Source organism: Kogia breviceps, chromosome 9 (assembly GCF_026419965.1).
Source record: "Kogia breviceps isolate mKogBre1 chromosome 9, mKogBre1 haplotype 1, whole genome shotgun sequence".
NCBI classification, from domain to species: domain Eukaryota; kingdom Metazoa; phylum Chordata; class Mammalia; order Artiodactyla; family Physeteridae; genus Kogia; species Kogia breviceps.
This window is the reverse complement of record NC_081318.1, coordinates 103,186,498-103,192,497: the sequence shown is the minus strand read 5'-3', so window position 1 is coordinate 103,192,497 and position 6,000 is coordinate 103,186,498.

Here is a 6,000-nt window from a genome sequence, read left to right as displayed (position 1 = left end):
TGGGGGAAACTGAGTTAAAGTACATGTATGATCTCTCTATTATTTCTGACCATGTGAAAAATAGCATTTCATCACAAGAAATTTTTAAATATTCAAAACACAAGGAGAAAACTTCAAAAACTCAATTGTCATGGAAAGCTTTAACTCATTTCTCATACACTATGATAACAGATGAAAAACATACTTAGATTTGACTAATTTTATTTTTAATCCGTTCATCTATTTAGATAAATGGATATTTATGAAATAATAAAGGCAAAACTCTGATTAATGAATTGAACAAGGAAAAGAGGGTAACATTTATAAATAAGGACAGAAATTGCTTCTTTTGAAGAAAGGATCATAAAATAGAAACACATCTGTAAAATGTATTCAGTGTTGGTGATGTCGCAGTGAGATGGATTTTCACATGTAAGCCTGGGGAATTGTACATTATCATTCATTTAACTAATATTGTCTTAAGTATAAAATACAGAGATGAGTAGAGGTGTGTTAACCCCTGTATTTTGACACTAAGGAGACTTCGAAAATTGATAGTGTTCAGAGTGAACTCCATCAAATCCATTTTAATCCTTGATCAATTTTCTGTAGAGCAGTGCTGTCCCACGGGCCTTTCTGAAATGATGGAAAGGTTCTACATGTGCACCATTCAACATGGTAAACCTAGTGTTAGAGGAAATCACCAGGTCTATTATACTTACTGCTCTTTGTATAAACTGCTATCATAACCATGAGGAAAGAAGCATTGTTACCTCCAGAAGTTACAAGGAGAATGTCTCATCCCCTCAATTTCTGATGACGTTTGGTATTAGTGTTATTAAAAGAATGAACATGTGAAAAGTCATGTATGGCTGGGATCACGGTCCAGGTAAACCGTTCTAGACCCACGTGTAACATTCATTAGCTTTGTGATCTTGGGTAAGTCTAGGCTTGAATGTCGTGAGCTCCAAGTGAAGCCATTGGACGCAACATTTCCTTTCAAGCTTGAACAAATTCTACTATAAGTATCCATATGCCATCTGGGAAGCTGGCCAACATTTGTTCTATAGAATTAAAAGGTGCCGCTTTAAGATGTGCACACATCAACTCTGCGGAGGCCGTGGGGCTCACGTTGAACAGGAGCCCAAGCTGGCCTTAGACTCGGCCTCCCCACTGTGAGCTCCAGGCTGTGGGTAGGTGTGTGTCATTTTTGCTGTCTGTAAACCCCAGGGCGGTCTATCACAGTGACAAACCCCTAAGATTTCACTCTTTTTTTTCCTCTCTTTATTTATTTTTTATTTTTGAAATATAGTTGATTTATAATGTGTTAATTTCTGCTGTACAGCAAAGTGATTCAGTCATACATATATATATATACATACATTCTTTTTTAATATTCTTTTCCATTATTGTTTATCATAGGATATTGAATACAGTTCCCTGTGCTGTACAGTAGGACCTTGTTGTTTATCCATTCTCTATATAATAGTTTGCACTTGCTAACCCCAAACTCCCAATCCATCCCTCCCCACCCTCCTCCCGCTTGGTAACCATAAGTTTGCTTTCCAAGTCTGTGATTCTGTTTCTGTTGCATAGATAGGTTCACTGGTGTCGTATTTTAGATTCCACATATAAGTGCTGTTATATGGTATTTGTCATTCTCTGTCTGACTTACGTCCCTTAGTATGATCATCTCTAGTTGCATCCATGTTGCTGCAAATAAGCCCCTAGGGTCTCGGATTTAGAACCCGGTTTAGGTTCAAATGGTAGCCCTTTTGCTGGTCTGACACTGGCCAGGCCTTGCTTCTGCACCTGAGTCTACCTCACAGGGTGAGGCTCCATTTTGCCAGGGGATAGGCCCGGCTGCTGATTCAGGGTTCACGGGTCCCCCCACCACCACACACACACACACACACACACACGCAGCACCCTATCTTTCTCAGGGACGTTTTCCTTTTTTCCCTTGAGAGTTTGGAGGCCTTACCTAGTAACAGGTGACAGGAGACAGGGAAGACATAGGCTCTCAGTGTCCACTGAGAAGCCATCACCCTGTCTAGCCCTCTGGTCTTCCATCCACGTGACCTGGAGTGTCACCCTTGGTTGCTGTTGGCAACACGCATCAGGACCAGACCTTCTGTGGCTCCTCTCTTCCTCCCTGGAGTCCATCAGACTCCCCGAGTCTGCACCCAAAAAGGAAGACTCTAGGCCTCCCTCCAAGGGTTGAGCTTGACTGGGGATGGGGTGGAGCTGGGGCGCAGGGCACAGGGAACTTTCTCAGACTCCTGCTGTCTGGCCCGGGGCATTTATCATGTCCTTGGGACGAGAAACCGTATTTACTAATATGTGCCTTCCCCAAGACTACAGTTCTTTGCTTTCTTCCTTAACGGCCAGGATTTTTTAAAGCTTTCTTAATTTTTCTCTCTGTTTTTCCTTCCTTGAGAAATTAAAATATCTGGCTTTCTGGATCAGACACAGGGAAATATCACAGAAAAAAAATGTCAGAATTTTCCAGCAATATATGCCATATAAATTTTAAGAAGTTATCTATGTAGAACACTTAGCACTGGGCCTCATGCATTGTAGACACTCAACAAACAGTAGCTATGATGATTAATATCTACTCTACAATGTTATTTTAAAGATTATTTATAATGTATGCAAAATGTCTGACATATAATAGATGTTCATTAAATGTTCCCCATCACAGTGAAGAAAATGGTTTTGAGTTTAATATAAAGACTGATACTGTTTTCGAATGATGGCGTTAACTGGAAATAATAATTTTTTAAAAGGCTTTGAGAATTTGTCTTTCCTCTTGTTCATTTTTATCTCCTGTCAACCACATCCGATGCTAGCTCAAAGTATACACTTAGATGTCCCTGGCCTTCATATTACGGAAGATTGTATCAGCAGAAATAACCATTAAGCCTCTGGAATGACACATGACACATAACACCAGCCATTAAATCATCAATATATTGACCAAATAGAATTATTTGCTTCATCTAAGTCTAATGGCAGAAAAATGGGAGAAGCAAAATTATAGACTGGGCTGTTGTGAGGGCAGATTCAGAGACCCAGACTTCTAGGCATATTCCAGAAAAGTATGGAAATGAATCAGGCTTCTCCGATTTCTTTTGGCTTCTTCAGCTACTCTGGTAAATAGGACATGTCTGATGGAGGTGGAAGCTCCACTGGCTGACTAATAGGATACGGTCTCCTCTCCACTGCCAACATTTTGGGTCAAGGGCATTGAACTGACCCTTGCAATGAATGCATGGGATCTGTATGAGGAAAACCAGAGAGTCTTAATTAAGGGTAGGAAATACGGTGAAATAAATATAGAAAATACCATGTTATGTAGAAAGACTAAATATGCCAAATTCATTAAATTTTAGGGTTAATATTATCCCAAGCAAAATCCCAATGAATATAATACTGGCCCAAATGATTCTAAATTCTGTTCTGAAAAACAAATATAGAGCTGATTTTTTTTGAGACAATGAAGAGTAAGAAGGAGATACCTCCTTCACTACGCAGGAAAATGCATTATAACGTGGCAGTAATTAAAATGGCATTGTTGTGGTTCACGAACGGAAATGGGAAGGAATAGCCTGCGACAGACCCTACCATACGTAAGAATTTATAATGGAAAAGTGTGTAAATGTTAAATAGTATTCATCTTTTGTGCATCAAAGGATGCCATCCATAGAGTGAAAAGGCAATCCACGAGAAGATATCTGTAAACCATATATTTGATAAGGGGTTAATATCCAGAATATATAAAAACTCCCACAATTCAACAACAGCAACAAAATCAAACAACGTGATTCAAAATGGGCTAAGGACTTGAATAGACATTTCTCTAAAGATGAAATCAGTGATGCACCCGAGGATAAAAAAAAAAAAAAAATCATTGTAGATTCTGTCCGTATATCACATATCAAAATTAATTCCAGATGTAGTAGAGCTCTGCATGTAAAAAAAAAAAATCAAATCATAGGAAAGTTGAAGAAATGATTTTTGTTAATCCGACAACATGGAATAAGGTCATAAACATAAAAATAAAACCTAAGAAGTTATCATACATGTGGCTACCAGCCTGGGGATTCAAAAGAGTTAGGCTGCAACTGTTGTTTCCTTTGCAAAACCAATTTTTAGTTTCTCCCCATAAATACTACAACTACTCTCTACTCATTTTTTAATTTTAATTTTATATTGGAGTATAGTTGATTTACCATGTTGTGTTAGTTTCAGGAATACAGCAAAGTGATTCAGTCATATATTTATCTATTCTTTTTCAGATTCTTTTCCCATATAGGTTATTACAGAGTATTGAGTAGAGTTCCCGTGCTATATACTAGGTCCTTGTTGATTATCTATTTTTTTTTTTTTTTTTTTTTTTTTTTTTTGTGGTATGCGGGCCTCTCACTGTTGTGGCCTCTCCCGTTGCGGATCACAGGCTCCGGACGCACAGGCCTAGCGGCCATGGCTCACGGGCTTAGTTGCTCCGCGGCATGTGGGATCTTCCCGGACCAGGGCACAAACCCGTGTCCCCTGCATCGGCAGGCGGACTCTCAACCACTGCGCCACCAGGGAAGCCCGATTATCTATTTTTTATATAGTTCTACTCATTATTTTTAATGAGCAAAACCATTTCCTTGATACGAACTTGGTGCAACCTTGTCCCAGGTCTTCCTCCTGGTTTAACCTTCAGATGTTAGGTTAGAGGGCGCATTCCTCTTTCTGAAGAGTGAGCCTTGGCACCAACACACAAATGAAATCGCTTTCGTCATGTCACAAATCAATTCCATTTGCCTCAATCGTTGGGCCCTTTTCGCTCCTCATTCCAGGCACATTTGACAGAATGGATGGCTTCCTCTCCTCAACATGCTCTCCGCTCTTGGGATCTGTGGCAGGACAACATCTCCCGATTTCCCCCTCAGTTTATGGTTCTCTCCTCTCTCTTGAATACTTGCCCTGGATAATCCCATTCATTTCCATGGCTTTAAAAACATCCCATCTGGGGGAGTTCCCTGGTAGCCTTCTGGTTAGGATTCCAGGCTTTCACTGCCATGGCCCGGTTTCGATACCCGGCTGGGGAACTAAGATCCCGCAAAAAAAATTCCATGTGCTGACCGTTCCTGAGTTTACACACTCACGTGTCCATCAGCTGCCCCTACACATCAGCTTGGAGGTCCAATAGTATTTCAAAAAAAACTTGTTGAAAATGGGCATCTTCAGTTTCCCGAATAGCCTGCCTTCACCTCACAAAGGCTTCCTAATCACATCTTCTGTGTTGCTCAAGCTAGAAACTTGGGAATCATCCTTGATTTGTAATCACGAGTCCCATGTATTCTGCTTCTGAAATACATCTCAACTTCCTCTCGTTCTCTCTTTGTCCACTGCCACCATCCTGGTCTGTACTGTATCATCTTTGGCCTAGATTACTGCCCAAGACCCATTCTTACCCCTCCCTAATCATTCTCTTTGCATTCCTGCCTATGGCTCCAAACCAATTGCCTCAGGTCTCAGATATGTCATTGGGATTAAGTCAAGAGGAGTTGCTTTTGCATTGCATGTCCAATGAGAAAGGAAGAGAAAAATCAAGAATGACTAGGGTTTTGCTTGAGCAACTTTGCAGGAGGCAATGATTGTTATCAAGGTGGGAAAGTTTGGGTCAGGTACAGGTTTGGCTGATGGGGATGGGTTGGAGGGGTGATCAATAGTTTTCCATGTGCTAATACTGAAATGTCATTTAGCCAAGCAGGAGTGTGCGATAGTTGCAAAGAAATGTTAGACAGGATAGATGTTTGTTGAATGAATAAGTGAACCAAACTAGGCTACCAGAGAAGCAAATTCTGGGGAAAAGATTTGGAAGAGTTGGTAAGGCTGTGAGGTAACATTCTAATGGAAATCCCTGGTATTATTTGGATATATGGGCCTGGAGAGCAATAGGAAAATTAGACCTGGAGGCTTAGAACCGAGGGTTATCTCGAGAGTTTATAAAGTGTGGAAAAG